Source organism: Leopardus geoffroyi, chromosome C3 (genome assembly GCF_018350155.1).
Source record: "Leopardus geoffroyi isolate Oge1 chromosome C3, O.geoffroyi_Oge1_pat1.0, whole genome shotgun sequence".
NCBI lineage: Eukaryota > Metazoa > Chordata > Mammalia > Carnivora > Felidae > Leopardus > Leopardus geoffroyi.
This window is the reverse complement of record NC_059338.1, coordinates 124,075,832-124,093,949: the sequence shown is the minus strand read 5'-3', so window position 1 is coordinate 124,093,949 and position 18,118 is coordinate 124,075,832. Positions and strand designations below refer to the sequence as shown.

Here is an 18,118-nt window from a genome sequence, read left to right as displayed (position 1 = left end):
AGAGCGAGCAAGCAGGGAAAGGGCAGAGAGAGAGAGGGAGACAGAGAATCCTAAGCAGGCTCTGAGCTGTCAGCACAGAACCTGATGCAGGGCTTGAACCCATGAGCTGTGAGATCATGACCTGAGCCGAAGTTGCATGCTAAACCAACTGAGCCACCCAGGTGCCCCTCAAACATCCACACAGTCTTGATGGTGCCTGGCACATTGCAGATGTGCAATAAATTTTGTTGAGTAAATGGATGGCTTCCTTCCTTCTATACGTATGATAGGGAAGGAGATCTGTTTTTCAATAAGCATGCATCTTCTCAGGCCTTAAAGTGAACTCTGGAGTCAGGAATGGCTCTGTGACTCACTGAGGACAAGTGATCAAGCCTCTCTCTTCAAGTCCCATTTCTTCATTTTAAATTGGGAACAAAATTAGAACCTACCTCATAAGGTTGTGACATTTTAAAAGCCTGGCACCTGAAGCACTACTGTTAGCTATTATTTGGGAGCTGTTAGAGTTCTAATTTAGCAACCGGAGTTCTTTTCTTTAGGTTTCTGGCACCAGTAGACCTATCAAGAGATTATTCTACCTTATCCTCACATCTGTCCTCCTGCCATTTTATTTCACTCTTAAAAAGACCTAAGGCACAGGATCATAAACATAAAAATCATCACTTTTCCTTGCCCTGATTGAAACCCTTTTTGCATGACAGGCTTCCACGGGCACACTCACTAGCTGCCTGCTGGACCCTGTCAGCTCTTACGGCATGCTGCCCAGGCCATCTGTTACGCACCACAGCGAGCCATATGGAACCTGGCCCCCACTCCTTTGGAAATGCCTAGCTTTTTCCTTCTGTGGGTTCTTTGCTTAGCTGTACTTCCCTGGTCTATGGAGGGCAATGGTGGTGATAACTGTCCTCTTATATTCCATCCTTGCGAGGAGAGTCTGTGACTAAACTTTTATTAGGAGAGCCTTTAAGATCGTGCATCAACACTCATGTTACGTAATGACCAAATACTTCACTAAAAGCCCTGTGACACAGGAGAAATAATTCAGAAATCACTTTCTATAATTCTTTCCTACCACTGTCCCTGTTCCCCACAAAGGGAATATTCCATTTTCTTTCCTACTTTCCGCTGATACTTTAAGCTACAATTATCTTCTACCAAGCTTAGAACAGCAGGTACAGCCGTGCTGAGATGATTAGTTCTTAACTGTTGCGGGTTATTAGCTGTGCAGAAAATTATATGCAAACCAAGATATGGTTTGGCTCCTACTGTGATAATCTCAATGAGATTTACCAATATCAAGGAGATTTCTAAGCTCTCCTTAAAATTCATAGCAAAAAATGCTTGTCTCTTCAAAGTAGGAGCTTAAATTAAACCTTAATCAGTCTTCAAAAATAACTTTTGAGGATTTTGTCTCAATAAATAAAAGTGGAGGGTTGCTTATTTAAAGATACTTTTTAACGAAACAGGAAAAAAATGTTTTAATGGAACAGAGGTAAGAGGATGCAATTTTTGCTGATTTTCAGCAAAATCATGAAGTGAGACAAGCAAGTTTTCAGCTGCCATACATCGTTTCCACGCTTCTTGGTTTTGGTTTCCACTATGGCCCTAAGCCACTTACGAATCATATTTTTTTCTATCATAAGAAAAAATATATTAAAGCACTAGGATGTTAGTATGAATTAATTAAAAAAAAATATCAGACCCCCGAAGAGAAAAGAAAGACATGCTTTACAAAATCATTTCAGAGGAGTTATAAGCAATTAACCTTCATTCTCAAGGAGGAATAATTTCCCTCCTCCATTCTTTTTCTCTTAGGCAGTGATTCCACCTCTATAAAAAACAAAAGCTCTTTCCCTTCGAGTCCTTTCCAGAACAGAGTCAACATACTCAAATTCCTGTTAGCCTTGTTTTTCCCAAAGCACTTACCATGTATTGCCTCATAATATAATTATTTGGGTCCTGCTTAATGAGCTCCGACAAAAAGCTCAATTAACTGCATCTTTTTTCTTTGCATGTCCTGTTGCAGACACAATGGCTGGACCTACTAGGTGTGTGATAAATGAATCTGTGTTGAATGATGTGTAAAGTCCATCATTTACTACAGAACAGAGAACCTGGCATGGACTGAAGGCATCTCTGGAGTTAACTGTTTCAATTACATTTGAACCCAAAAGGGTTTCCTTATAGTTTTGTGGTTCTCAACCTTTTATGTTTATATGCACTTAAAAGTTTCTAAGTTTTTTTGGTGGCCCATTTTAAAGAATTAACAAAACAAATCGAGCTAAATAATTTAGCCACAAATACAACCTTGGCTAATATTTTGCCGCAAGGCGTCAAGGGCTCGGGGCAAACTCCCTGGGAAGGCATGGCCAAGGAGCTGCTTTTGCCCACCCCTTTCCCCATACAATCTTCATCAGCGCCCCCCCCCCACCCCCGCTGCAAGTCAACACACAGTTTAAATAAAAGTTTAAATAAATAACACACACCAAACAACACATAGTTTAAATAAAAGACGGATCTAGCTATGCAAACTCAGTTTACATGTCCACTGTCCTTTCCTTCCAGGCAGACAACCAGTCTACACAGCAAGCTCAGTAGTCACCATTGGTTAATTTTTAGATCCACTGCCATCTATTTGATAATGCCTTATCTGCCCTGCCCAAGCTCTTTCATACATTAAGGAGGCAGTATACTCTTGAATCCCACTAAACATTTTTTCTTTGGCACTGATCATTATGCAGGCAACTGTTCCTATTCTACACGTATTACAAGCTCAATTCAGTGTTCTGGCAGACAGCCATGCTGTAACAGCATTAATAATGGTAGCAAATATGGAAGAAAAGTGGGGAATCTCTGAAAGGTCCACAGTACTCCACGGACCAAACAGGCCACAGAAGCGGGGCCAGCAACTGTGAAGAGGGGTCAGCTGGCCTCTGAGACTCCCCTGAGAATTGAATCCCTTTGATTTCCTTGTCTTGATTCTTTATAGCTCCCCTACCCAGGGGCAGATCCAGATTGTGTGGGCTTGAAGCATACAATTTGGGAGTTCTTCTTTATGAAAAATAATACAAATTACAAGTACAGAATTAGCTACAAAAATAAATATGTATTTCAACTGAAAAAAAAAACCCACAACAAATGACACATCCTAAAAATCTAACATACCCCAAACATCACAAAACCTACAAAAATAATATAAGTTTTCAAACTAATAAAGGCTTGATAGAATTTTGCACTAATATTTTCCTACTTTTTTTGGCTGCCTACTCTTTGGTTACTTCTCAATATGACAAATGGCAAGACTTCTGGGCATTTCCATTTCACTCAAGCACTGTGGTAAGTCAAATCATCTTGCATTGACAATACTCATTACTCATTCAGCTATTATTAACGGCTTTGTAGTAGCAATGTTATGAATCTTATGCTATCTTTTTTTCTAATGTTTTTATTTATTTTTGAGAGAGAGAGACAGAGTGTGAGTGGGTGAGGGGCAGAGACAGAGGGAGATACAGAATCCAAAGCAGGCTCCAGGCTCTGAGCTGTCAGTACAGAACCAAATGCAGGGCTCGAACCCACGAACTTTGAGACCATTACCTGAGCCGAAGTGGGACGCTTAACCAACAGAGCCACCCAGGTGCCCTGCGAATCTTATGTTATCTTAATCAATGGTGGTTATTTCCTGTCAAATCAACAAAAAATTTATCTTTTCTCAGTGTGCTGGTATAATTTACTACGTTACTAATTTGCCTATCAAATAATCCAAAAACTTACTCATTATTTCTTTTCAAAGTTTATCTTTTTATTTTAGTTAATTGTGGCTTTTGGTATGATCTGAAATTTTATCAACTTTTTAATAAACTTATTGTACTGAACTTGTTTTCTAAGTCTTCAAAAACATACTTTAGATTCTTAAAGTATTATTGCTCCCATGCCCTAAGTCTTGAATAGCTTTATAATAAGTATTTTATCCCGCGTCCAGGGTTGTTAAAGAAAGTCACATGCTGTTAAAGAAAAATCCAACTCACCTGCGTTTTTAAAATGCCTCATGTACAAAACAAAAATGTCTTGGGGCGCCTGGGTGGCGCAGTCGGTTAAGCGTCCGACTTCAGCCAGGTCACGATCTCGCGGTCCGTGAGTTCGAGCCCCGCGTCAGGCTCTGGGCTGGTGGCTCAGAGCCTGGAGCCTGTTTCCAATTCTCTGTCTCCCTCTCTCTCTGCCCCTCCCCCATTCATGCTCTGTCTCTCTCTGTCCCAAAAATAAATTAAAAAAAAAAGTTGAAGAAGAAGAAAAAAAAAAAATTAAAAAAAAAAAAATGTCTTGCAAAATTTGAAGTAGTCAACAACTCCAGGTAGAGCAGAGTTTTTCCCCTCTAACAATGAGATTACGTGAATGAGCTGCATACTGCTCACATTCCGCAGCTAATTAATATTTCAAAGAGTGCTTGCGGCCATTTGTCTTCACCAATGTCATACGCTAATGTCTATGTTAAGTATTTTACACGCATTACTTCTTCTTATTTTCACCACTATCCTATTCATTGTGAATATAATAACTATTAATATATCCATTTTACAGGTGAAACCATGAGGCTTGAAAGTGTATGTAGATGGCGAATGATTGAGCCAGACGTCAGGCTCAGAAACTCTGAATCTAGGGCTCAGGTTCTTACCTACTAGCAGATATTGCTTTCTTCAATTGCTGTATTGATATAAGTGAAAAGATTTGGAAGGAAGAAGTGTTTGCCCTGAAATACCTGAAATATTTGTACTGCCTTAGCTTAAGGCTATGTATGGCAAGAAAGACACAAATTTAGCAAAACTTGAAGGGTCCGTATTGTTTCCCACTACTGTTCTAATGATTGATTGGATTGTGGTGGCCGTTTCTAGCCTCTGAGACCTGCAGAGGGAGAATGTAGGCTTTAAGCTCTAATGCTATTTTGCTAGCTATACAAGACTAGCCAATTGGAAGGACTGTGACATCTTGGGTCCTGTCCCTGACTGACTGTGACCTCTGTTACACTATATTACCAGACTGAGCTACAGGTTCCTCCTCTATAAAATTGTAGAGAACTATGCTAAATGGTCTCTGAGTCTTTTCCGGCTTTAAAATTCTGTAAAGTTGACTGCAGTGTCAGTTTAAGGAGGGACATGGGGTGTATATAGAACCAAAGACGTTTACGTTTTCATGTTTAGTTGCTGAAGTCATATTGTTTAGATATGGAATCATAGTTCCAGGCAGAATATACAGTAAAAGACAAACCAAAGGTTCTCTCTTCTCAAATATTCTGATTTATTAATTGTCCACAAAATTAAAATGAAGGTGCTTTGACATTAATAAGATTTGTTAAGTAAGGATATTATAGGAGATAATCCACTGATAAAAGAATAATAATATAATAATATATTAATACATATGATTGTAACATAATCATATATAATAATAATAAAGTTCTCACTAGTATTCATATTGGTTTCTGGCAATTTGTAAATCCAATTTGGAAAATCAGTCATATTGAGGCATGTTTACAAATAAATGTTCCTGACTAAAAATTATAAATGATCAATAAGCTCATGAAAAAGTATCAGTATCGTTGAGAATCAAAGAAGTGAAAATTAAAGGAAAGAAATACAATTTTCTATACTCTAAACTGATAAAGATTAACGGAAGCGTAATGTGGCAAACCTTCCTAAGGGAAAATTTGGTGCTATATTGAGATTTCTTTTTAATAAAAAAAAAAAACAAAACAAAACAAAGAACTTTATGAAAGCAGCTAAACTTAGCACTAATAGCACTTTTTTTTTCAAAAGTACCCCTGAAGCAAGAGTTCAGTATAAGCATAGTCTAATTTCATGCATTTCTGATTAATTATGACAATTCTACATTGCTCACTTCCTCCCCATTCATGATTCAAGGAGAAAAGTCCTTGTCACACTTCGTTCACCTCCTTAACCTGGCATCAAGCTGACCCTGCCTCGGGCACCAGTTGGAGGACCCAGTTGAAGGTGCCATTGGCTAAAGGTCCACAGGCCATCCTACTTAACCAGGGGTCTGATTGCAGTCCCAGCCCCTCTCGTGCAGGTTGCATCTGGCTGCCAGCATCAACCACCCTTCCAGGTCTTCTCCCCACATGGGACAGGATGGGAAACCAGCGTGGGTCTGAACAGATTTAAGGAGGTTTTATCATGAGGACCTGAAAACTGCCAGAGCCTCTCCTTGTCCTGCGTGGCCCTGTTAGTTGAGCACCATGGTCACAGGGAAAAGGGCAGAGGCTGCCTTAGTCCTTCTTGCCTCTTGGAGCAAGGAGCATCCCTGAGCTGAAGCGGGTCAGAGTGGGCACCGTGGGGGGTTCCAGCTTCACTCAGTCCAGGGGCCATAGGGTGGAGGTGGGATGGAGTGTTTTGGAACTAGATAGAGGTGGTGGTTGTACAACATTGTGAATATACTAAATGCCACTGAATTGGTCACTTTAAAATGGTTAATTTTATGTTACATAAATTTCATAACAAAAAAAAAATATATATATATATATATTTTAAATTAGAGGGACGGACGCCTGGGTGGCTCAGTTGGTTAAGTATCTGACTCTTGATTCTGGCTCAGGTCATGAGCTCGCAAGTTCGTGGGATCGAGCCCCACATCCGGCTCCACCCAGGGTGTGGAGACTGCTTGGGATTCTCTCTCTCCCTCTCTCTCTGGCCCTCCTCTGCTCACTCTCTTTTTTTCTCAGAATAAATAAATAAACTTTATTAAAAAAAATAAAAACAGACGTTAGTAGAGACTTTCTTTGAGTAGTGGTGTTAAGCATGATTTCTTTTAAATGCATTCTTTTAAATGCATTTGCCTGCATTTAAAAATTGTTAATAATGAACCATATTGTTTTAATGATTAGGAAAGAATTGTAAAAAAAAAAAAATTAACTCCCAGGAAACGTACAATTTAAACTACACTTTAAGGCAGCTGGAAAAAAGGCTAAGGAAAATCTAGACATCTTTTCACATACTTTGAGAAAAATATATCTTTGAAAAAATATATTAAAAACATAACATTTATAATTTTCATCCCATTTATTAACAATTTTCTTTCCATTTATTGCTTCACAGAATTTAAAAAAAAATTGTTAATGTTTATTTATTTTTGAGAGAGAGAGAGAGACAGAGTGCAAACGGGGGAGGGGTAGAGAGAGAGGGAGACACAGAATCAGAAGCAGGCTCCAGGCTCTGAGCTGTCCACATAGAGCCCGATGGTGGGGCTTGAACTCACAAACCGCAAGATCATGACCTGAACCGAAGTCAGACTCTTAACCAACTGATCCACCCAGGCGCCCCCAGCAGAACTCTTTTAAGCCAAGATGAATGGCAGGAGAAAATTTCATAGACTTATTTGACAGCTAGTGCCTTTTGGGGAAAGGAGAGGTGGTGAGAAGGGACAGGATTCTTGGGATAAAAAGGTTAATTCACATCTACTTTCATGAAAGAAACCACTAGCCATTTGGAGAATGAGCACAAAGTTCACTTCACAGCTGTCTTTGTTTTCCTCTCTGCTAGATACAGGATTGAGAGAAAGTAAATGCACAAATACCTTTTTTTGTTTGTTTGCTTGCTTTAATCATAAAGCCATTCCCTGAAGAGTTTAGCTAGAGCAGTTGAGTTTTGGTTTGAAAAAATTAGAGAAGCGATAAAGGAGAAGGAATTGCACTTCTCACTGCCTCCAATTTTCTTCTGTAATGAGTTTCCTGCTTAAATGTGCGTGCGGCTCGCTCTCTTTTTTTTATGGGAAAACATGTGCAGAGAGGCTCTTTCAGGAGCCGAGTGTCCTTACAGTGATCAGTTTGCTCTGTTGGGGGAAAATACATACAATTAGTGCCGGCCCAGCCCTAGTGTGGGAAACATTTGAAAGAATATAGAGGGTGTTGTTGAAAAGAATAATAGATTAAGGATTTTTATTTTTCTACAGGATTTTTAAAAGAAAAACATAAATATCTAATAAAATAATCAGATATTGCAAAAGAAAAATGATGGCTGAAAGTGTTTCTCAAAGTGCGGTTTGCGGACCATCTGAATCAAAACCTAATAAATAGTAGGTTTAATCGTGGAACTGCTGAAACAGAAACTGTGGGAGATGAAACTACATTAAAAAAAATACGTGTGAACACATTCTAAGTCAGAGGTCAATGAACCATGAGCAGTGGATCATATCTGACCCACTGCCTGTTTTTATAAGTAAAGTTTTATTGGCACAAAGCCACACTCAGTCTATGGCTGCTTTTGTCCTAAGATGGCAGAGATAAGTGTAGTTGTGGCAAAGAACTCTATGGGCCTGTAAAACTTAACTGTTTACCATCCAGCCCTTTACCGAAAAAGTTTGCCATCCCTGCTCCAAGCCAATGCCTCTCAAAATTTAATGTGCCTAGGAATCACTTGAGAAAGATTTTGATTCACTAGATCTGTGCGGGCGGGGGCCGGGGAGGGGGGGGGCTGAGATTCTTTATTCTCTCAACTCTCTTATGTGACGGCAATGTTGCCGTTTTGTAGATCACATTTAGTAGCATGGTCTAGAGCAGTTAGAATATGATAAATGCAAATTCCCAGCTCCAACACAAGCCCACCAGAGCAGAAATGGTGTGGGTTGGACCCAGCAATGCATGTTTTATCAAGCCCTCTAGGGGATTTCTGATGTATTCCGAAGCATGAGAACCACGTGTCCAGATTATCCTCGTATAAACTAAAACTATCTTCAAAGAGCCTGAAATTATATGTTTATGTCAGATTCCATTATCATTGATTTTCCTAAGCACAGTATATATTTGTTGATCATCATAATCGGCAGGGAAGGAGACACCGTATGAAATTGCCACTTAATAGTGTCTCATTTATTTCTTCCTGTAGTATTCATTACGGCAGCCTCAAATAACTAAAATTTTAAATATGTCTTCTTTGGTTTATTCTAGTTTAATTAATATTTGCTTTTGGAGGGGGTCTTCTATTTTTGTGCTTGCTCAAAATAGTTTCAAATGCCATGTCATTTCTAAAATGAACAACAGAGGGAGCTGGTGTTATAATCCTAACCCTTGAGGATTAGGGGAATTTTTCCCCTTTATAGGTTGAATCAAAGAAAGAACAGCCTCTTGACTCATCCTTGAATGAAATGTTATTGTTTAGTCCCTGTTATATACAGCTTTCTAATGCCAAAACAGTTCGAAATGAGTTCGAAACCTTGTAAGCATTTCTATTCAATTACTTGCAACATTCACAGAACTTCTAATATGTGTGTGGATACTAAGATCAGAGATGAACCATGACCAACAGATAGATGCTTTGGTACATTTCCTAGAAGTGGTCTTTTGGGTACATGACATGAGTAGTCACAGGAGGGACTGAGCCACGTAGCACTGAGCTGGAGGATGTCTCTTAACAAAGCGCGAGAAGTACAGACTGTTAATTGCAACTGTCCAGTTTGTCGGGAGGAAAGACGATGTTTACAAAATTCAATGGAACATATTCCCGGGGTGGGGGGGGGGGGGAGGGACCGGCACACAGACGACAAACAGATGATATTATATCCTTGCTTTTAGCACCAGAAAGGTTTAAATGGGTTTTGACTGGCAAGGATTCATCAGGACTTGGCTTTGCTTATGGAGTCAAACAAACTAATGTTACTAATATAGTTGAAGGATGGAAACAAAAGATATTGTGTCAGTTTGTCCTACCAAGTGACTTTTTTCCTGATCAAGGAAACCATTTTATGGCACATTCTGTATACTACTTCGAAGTACTTAAAGAAATAGGAACTAAATAAATATTTGCTTCTATATGAAGAGGTAAATGGAGAACTGAATGGCTGATTGGATTGACAGAATAAAGAAATAGTCAAAGTCTGATGAGGGCATTATTAGTGAGAATGAAAGAGAAAGAAAAACTGGAGAAATATTGCCTAGGTGGACTCTCAGGGTTTGATGATTATTTGGAGACAGAGATATAGAAGTCAGTGGGTATGTAAATGACTGGTAAGAAGGGAAGATAAGGTCTTAAGCATTAATTAAAAAATTAGAGGGGTGCCTGGGTGGCTCAGTCAGTTAAGCGTCCGACTTCAGCCAGGTCACGATCTCGCGGTCCGTGAGTTCGAGCCCCGCGTCGGGCTCTGGGCTGATGGCTCAGAGCCTGGAGCCTGTTTCCGATTCTGTGTCTCCCTCTCTCTCTGCCCCTCCCCCGTTCATGCTCTGTCTCTCTCTGTCCCAAAAATAAATAAAAACGTTGAAAAAAAAATTAAAAAAATAAAAATAAAAATAATAAATAAACATCAAAAAAAAAAAGTAAAATGTATACTGTTAGACAATGATGTGGAGAAAAGGAAGGCCTGAAAGCAAGATAGAGAAGGTTAGAGTTAGGGGCTTTTACTTTTAAATAGGGTGACCAGGGATGGCCTTGCTGAGAAAACCACGTTTGCACAAAGACTAAGTGTGGGTAAAGGAGCATGGGTGTACGAGAAGCAAATGTTCCAGGCAGAACATGAGTAGCAGCAAGAATAATGAGCACAGAGTCCCTGGGGTAGGAACATTCCTGGAACACTGGAAGAATGGCATAAAGGCCAGTGTTTCCACAGTGAAGTAGAGCAAAAGATAAAATCACGGGGTGACAGGGAACAGCTCATGTAGGAAGGACTTGTGGGCTGCTGACTTGACTTTGCTTTCCACTACCAGAGGGAGCCCAGCGGAGGAGTGACAGGATCTGACTCATACTCTGTAGTATCACTCAGGCTCCCATTGGGAAAAATTACTACCGAGGCAAGAACAGAGGTAGTTAGAAGACGAGTTGGGGAAGGAAATGATGTGAATTAGAGCAGGTTAAGAGCAGCAGAGGTGGAGAATGGTTGCATTCTGGATGCATTTTGAAAATAGAACCAGTGGGACTTGATAGATTGATCATGGGGTGTGAGAGGAAAGGGGGAATAAAAGATCACTCCAACATTTTTTTGCCCTGAGCAGTTGGAAGCATGGCTTATCATTGGCGAGGATGAAGAACGCGTAGATGAAGTCTGTGGGAGGAAGGAAAGAGCAGGAAATTTGTCTGAGCGTGTTAACTGTGAGATACCCATTAGACGACCAGGTGAAGTCATGCAAGAGGCTGTTTTATATATGAGTCTGGAGTTCAGGACAGAATTGTAAGCAGAAGATATAAATGTGGCAGCTGTCCTGTACAGATGGTGTTTGCAGCCTGAAGCAGATGAAATCACCAAGAGAATGAGTAAGATAGAGAGAAAAAGAGCTCAAGGCTTCAATCTTGGAACATTCAGCATTTAGAGTAAGAGAAAACTACAGGAACTAGTAAAAGAGAGGTTGTCAAGGAGTTTATACTAAAAAGAGACACATACACAAATAAACGTAAATATCTTTGTACTTATTGCAGAGGGGTTTAAAGGAGGAGGGAAGTCGAGTCTATCAAAATAGTGAAGGATCAAGAAAGATTTGATAGGGAAGGACGCTGGGAGTGGGTGAGGATGTTCCAGATACAGAGATGACATTAGCAAATCCAGCTCATTGGGGTGGGGGTGGGGGTGGGGGTGGGGTACAAAAATGACTCTGAAGCCAGACTGCCTGGATTTGAATCCTGGCACCGCACTTACCAGCTGTGTGACATTGGCCAAATCACTTCAACCTTGTGGGCCTCAATTTCTTCATCTGCAAAGTGAGGGTAATAATAGTACATACATCACAGGGTTGTTATGAGGATTAAATAATTTAATATTTGTAAAGTTCTTAGATTATATACACAATATGTACTGTATAGAGGTGTTAGTTAAGGGGCGCCTGGATGGCTCAGTTGGTTGAGCATCCGACTCTTGTTTTCAGCTCCAGCTCAGATCATGATCCTAGGGTTGTGGGATCAAGTTCCACAACAGGCTCCATGCTGTGCGTGGGGCCTGCTTAAGATTCTGCCTCTCTCCCTCTGGCCCCCCTCCACTGCTCGCTCTCTCTCTCCCAAATTAAAAAGAAAAAAAAGGAAGTGTTAGTTAAATAAATAAGTACATGGAGATTTGGAATTCTATGGGACAATTTGGGAATTATAATGATTAGAGCGCGAGGTGGGTGGGGAGAAGAAATGGTGAGTCCTAAGGCTGGAGAGGCCAGCTAGGGCCAAGTCATGGAGGCTCTTCCAGGTATTTGGATTTTTTCTGTAAGCAACTGATCAGATTCATGTTTTTGGAACACCATTCTAGCAGCAGGGTGAAAGTTAGTGATGCGGAGAGGTCAGAGTCAAAACATGAGGAAAGGGAACTGAGAGGGCGTGAAAAGAAAGAGCAGAAGCAAGTGAACTGCAGAGCGTCAAGAAGGCGAAATTGACGGCGTTTGGTCACTAATTGGATGCGAAGAGTAAGGCCAAAGGGAAAGACTCTAACGACTCCCAGGTTTTCAGCTGTGTTATTGGTTAGCTGAGAAGGAACATAAGAGGAAGAACACGTGTCTTTCAGGAAAGATAATCCTGTTTTGTGAGTGCTGGGATTGAGTGCTTCTGATATTCAGACTAAGATGACCAGACTCTCCGGGAAGCAGGAGCACGGGATACGATCTGATGTATGACTGTGACCTCAGGAGAAGAGTCTAAGCTGGACATGCAGATTCAGAAGTCAATGTTGTGTAAGTGGTTGTGGGAGCCATAAAATGAGAAGGGATGTCTAAGGGATAGTACAATGAGAAATCCAAAGCAGAGCCCTATGATGCATCAATGCCTGGGGAAGAGACAGCTGAAAAGGAGGCAAAATTGGTATAGTGGTGGAAGAAACAAAGAGAGTAACTTCTTAAATTTTTTAATTTATTTTTGAGAGAGAGAGCGCACGCACAAGCAGAGGAGGGGCAGAGAGGGGGGGTGGGGAGGCACAGAAGCAGAAGCAGGCTCCAGGCTGTCAGCACAGAGCCCCACGCGGGGCTCAAACTCACGGACCGTGAGATCATAACCCGAGCTGAAGTCTGCGCTTAACCCACTGAGCCACCCGGGTGCCTCCCAGAAAAGTGACTTCTTAAAAGCCAAGGAAAGGAAAATAGAGGCATAATGACTGAAGCCCAAATTGTTGCATACAGAAAGGTCAAGGAGGAGGACAAAAGAAATGTTATTAGGTTTGACAATTATGAGCTCATTGGCTCTGTATCATAAAATGAGGTAGTAAAAGCTGGAGGCTAATTACAGTGGACGTGGTAGACACATTTGGTGCTCCTCCCATATCCTTTGGCATTCGCCATTCCCATACCTGCTGATGGCTTCCTACTACAAACACTGCCACTTTCTTCTATCTTTATGGCCAGCAGGAGCCCAGCATTGTCTTGGAGCTGGCCAGAAGTGCTAGAGAGTTAATGTCACTGGGAGCAACCCTCGATGATCCGTGATGAGAGTTGATTGGTAACTCCCCCAGGATTCCCCCCCTTCAAAGAGGGAAAACTCTCAGACATGTCCTAATAGTTTCTCAAATGCCCTCAATGAGATTCAAATCTCAGTTTCTCCCCACAGTAGTACCCTAGGCACTGACACATCCTGTATTGGCTCTTTTCTTTCTCTAACTCACTTCCCCACCCCCCTAGCTGGGATTGCTCCTCACATAAGCCGCTCCCATCAAATTCTCATCAAAGCCAACTCTGGAAGTGCCCAACCAAAGACATTAGGTAATAAAAGTTACAAGAGACAAAGATTAAGACAAATTAGAGTATTTACGTTTGATTGTGAATGAAAAAAAAAAAAAGATATAGGGCAGTAGCTAACAGGTGGCATGAGGTAAGAGATTTTTTCTTTATATCATAGGAGAAAATCAAGCAAGTTTATATGCTGAGAAGAAAGAGCCCGTAGAAAGGGCTGGATGTTATAGGACAGGTGGTAAGCTAAGGGATCAATGTCCCCGACATAGTTGGAAGGCAGGTGATTGCACAAGCAGACAGTGGAGGAAAAAGGGCACATTTTTACCGAGTGGGAGGAGAGGAGACATGGTGGGTGTAGTGACAGATAGGAGTGCAGTGTGTATGTTCTGGTGGCCAAAAAGCAGAAAAAGAGCTCGGTTTCTCAGGGTGAAGAGGATTAGGGTCAAAGTATGAATCTGTTAAGCAAGGAAAGAGATAAATGTTGAGACTAATAGAATGCCTTCTTTTAGGTCATGAATGGAAAAGAGAAAAATTTAGGAAGGTAGGTCCAGAAACAAGTAATACAGTGACATGGACATGAAAGGAGAAATGCTTTTAAAGGAGAAAATGATCAAATTGTCAAGGCTGTAGAGAAGCTGAGATGATAGGAAAAGCTTTTTGGATCTTACAGTTTCCTGATTTTTCAGTGATTTTGGAGAGAGGAGTCACTATTGGGATGCTAGACTCGAAGCTCTCCGGTCAGATGATAAAGGAGTAAGTGGCTGGGAAAAAGACAAAGAAGAGGAAATAGAAGAGCCCTTGATCAGATAATAATTCAACAAAATAGATTCACATCAGTTTAATGGAGAAAGATGTTTCCAGGTATACCCAGTGCCCATATTCGAAACCCATTAGTTATTTGGTTGTGTTATATGAAATTGCCAGGATTTGACCATCTTTAACTACAAATACGGTAATTTCATATGAATCAACACAGTACTCAAAAAAAGCCATGGGTTAGGTTTCTTACTGACTAGAAGTCAGATTCTCAGGTCCTCCTTGTCAACTATTAAGTCCATAGGGAATACCTGAGGCATCAAGTTGCCAGGAATACTTTGTGGTTCATGAGACACATGGTTGGAGGATAATGAAGGACAAATTATTAGTTTCATTGTTACTGTTTGCTAATAATGCATACTCAAAGCAAAGAATAATAATTTTGGGGGCGCCTGGGTGGCTCAGTCTGTTGAGCGTCCGACTTCGGCTCAGGTCATGATCTCACAGTTGATGAGTTCGAGCCCTGCTTCGGGCTCTGTGCTGACAGCTCAGAGCCTGGAGCCTGCTTCGGATTCTGTGTCTCCCTCTCTCTCCGCCCTTCCCCCGCTCACGCTCCGCCTCTCTCTCTTTCAAAAATAAATAAACATTTAAAAAAGGAATAATAATTTCCATAACACAGTATTAGAAATAAGCAGCTTTCTCTGTGCTCGATTTTCACAAATATTGAGAAGATAAAAATCTTTCTCTAGATCCCTTAGCTTTTTAATCTAAGTATTTTTGAGAGTAAAATAGCTATAGTAGAATGAAACTATGAATGACCATTTATCTGCTGGAGACACTATTAAATGAAAGCAACTTTAGTGGACTTGATTATTTGGACCTTCCTCCTTGCTTCAATAATTTTTTCTCAAATGTAATTGCTTCAAGGCCAATGATGAAGGGCATGTAAAATGCAATTAACAGATGAAAAATATCTCTTGTGATTTGATATTAAACAGAAGTGATGGAGTGTGACATTTAAAAAATGGTATCAGAGGTACACACTCTGCATTCCACTTTAATTATATCAATTTCAGATTCTAGACCACTGCACTTTCACACATGCTTAATTAAATTATGTCAGCATCAATACTTTTAGATCAAAAAAATTGGCGGGGAGGAAGTTGCAGAGACAGGTAAGATTAGGACAGTAATTCCTTGCCTTTCTGGCTGCTGGACCAGAATAAACTCTTAAAGTCTTTCTTACCTGTAAAGGTATGTGGTTGTAATAAAAAGTGATTTGAATGGAATTCAAAGCCCCTAAGACAACTGACATTATTTTGAGCATACTTTTGGGCTCATAGAAGGGAGAGTGATCTGTATTAATTTCACAACGCTCCATAAGTAGTCTCAGACTGATGTACTTTCTTGAAGATGTAAAAAACACAACAGAGAGACAAATAAAATTTTTTAACAATTAAGAATTAAATTATTCATTTCTCTTCAAAGAAGACTTTAAAAGCTCTAATTTATATCCATTTTACATATCAGAAACTAAAACTTCAAGATCTTAATGTTTAGGTGGCATACAGCTGGTTGTCCAGTTGATATACAAGTTTCCCTATAACACAGCATGCACTAAATTCCCATTCTACATGTTTCTTTCAAGGGCTTCTGTGAATATGCAGGAATTATATATTATATATATATATATATATATATATATATATATATAATATATATATATAAATATATGTTTAAATATATATAAATGTTATATATTTCTTCCCTTGTCCCTATTTATGCGAATAGTGATGTTCTTTTTACCCTTTCCATTGCTCGTGTCCTTCCCTCTTCTCCACTTTACGCTTTTCCTAGAGACATTCCACTATGAGTTCAAGTGAAAGTCATTGAAGTAGGTCTCAAGTCCTCCTGTAGGGGGCACTAGTTATACTGTAGTACCAAGTAAGTCTTAGGGGCATATCGGTTAGCTTAGATTCTGAAGAAAGTATCTGGAGCCACAGAGAATACCAGCTCCAGACATTTTGAGATAGGCCAGTTATTTGCTGGGGCCAGGACTGTGCTTTTGGTTCATTTTAACACGTAATGAAAACCTTGAGATAACTGTGTGTTATTTTAAAATACATGCACATGTAGTACAGTTCCCATTTAAATGGATATTATGATTCTCCTTTAAAGATGAGGACACAGAGAAAGTAAGTGACTTCCTCAATATCATACAACTAGTATGCAACAGAGCTCAATTTCAAACTCTGTTCCATCTGGCTCCAAATTCCACACTTTTCCCACCCCATGTAGTCTCTAAAAGGAGCCTGCAAATATTTCTTAGTTACGTCTCACCTTTGTGGTTGTTACTGTGACCTTGTAACGTAGAAGATCAAAAGTTATTGTGTTCCTTAATTGCTGAACCCAACCACCTCTAGCTGTACTCAGCTGACAGGTGAAAATTGACAGAGTAAAAACTTCCAAGTTAAGTATCCCCTAACTAATTAAAATAACAAGGAACTCTTTTGTAAGCTAGGATTAATAATATATGTAAGTAAGAGTTTTATTGAACCATTTACTGTTTTTTCCCTGAGACAGTGAAGATATTTTCAAGTTCTTTCACTAACGCTTCCATTTTCCTTTTAAAATGAAACATTCCTAATTAAAGCCTAACACTAGATAGAGAAAAATGCACAAGTCCTATGTGTCCAGGTTGGTAAAATATCACAGCACAAACCCACCCGTGTAATCATCTTCTATGTAGATAACTTTGCCAGCGCTCTAAAGCCCCCTCATGCCTTTCCCAAGGGCTCTTCCTTCTCTGCTTCCCAAAAGAAACCATTGTCTTGGCTTTTATTTTTTTTTTAATTTTTTAACATTTATTCATTTTCTGATAGAGACAGAGTGTGAGTGGGGGAGGGGCAGATAGAGAGGAAGACAGAATCTGAAGCAGGCTCCAGGCTCTGAGCCTTCAGCACAGAGTCTGACACGGGGCTTGAACTCATGGACCATGAGATCATGACCTGAGCTGAAGTCAAACGCTTTACCGAGTGAGCCACCCAGGCAACCCCCCCTTTTTTTTTTTTAATTTTTTAATGATGGCTTTTAACACCATAGATTAGGGATGCCTATTTTTGAATGTTTTTTTTTAAGTACAATATTCAGGTTTTTAATCTGTATGGATTTTTTCACTCAACATTATGTTTATGAAATTTCATCCAAAGGGTTGCAAGTAGCTGTAATTTCATTTTCATTACTGAATGCTGTTCCATTGCATGAATACACCACAATGAAAACCCCAATCTATTGTTCATGAGCATCTGGGTTATTTCCATTTGTGGGTTGTTACAGATATCACTACCATTAACAGTTTCACACATGTCTCTTGGTATAAACGTTCACCTTCAGTAGATAATTCCAAACAGATTTCCAAAGTGGTTGCAGCAATTTACAATCTCACCGGCTCTTAATAGGGTTCCCACTTTACATTTTAGTCTCAATTTTTAATGTTTATTAGCAAGGTTGGGAGCTCAGAAGCATCACCTCTGTCCGAATGCAGCATAGGGATTTTATATATTCCACCCCAGGTAACTAAGCTGTCTTCGGGGTCTCTTGTCATTGTGACCTACTCCCTAAATGTAACTGTTCACACCCTGGCTGGAAGTGTATGCTATGAACATAGATAATTTAATAACATATGGCAGCATACCAGCGTGATGATTTCATGTATGAATAACCACTTAAAAATCATGTTAATAAATC

General features: G+C 39.9%; 2 long non-coding RNA genes across 4 annotated transcripts in view; one reads left to right on the top strand and one right to left on the bottom strand.

Moving 5' to 3' along the window:
- LOC123585984 overlaps positions 1–18,118 on the top strand; it is a 78,174-nt gene that overhangs the window by 49,762 nt on the left and 10,294 nt on the right. The window lies entirely within an intron of this gene.
- Positions 10,181–15,993, bottom strand: LOC123585985. The gene is made up of 3 exons (XR_006706520.1): positions 15,618–15,993; positions 11,617–11,671; positions 10,181–10,223 (listed from the first exon to the last, which is right to left on the bottom strand). It is a non-coding gene; the product is annotated as an uncharacterized LOC123585985 (long non-coding RNA).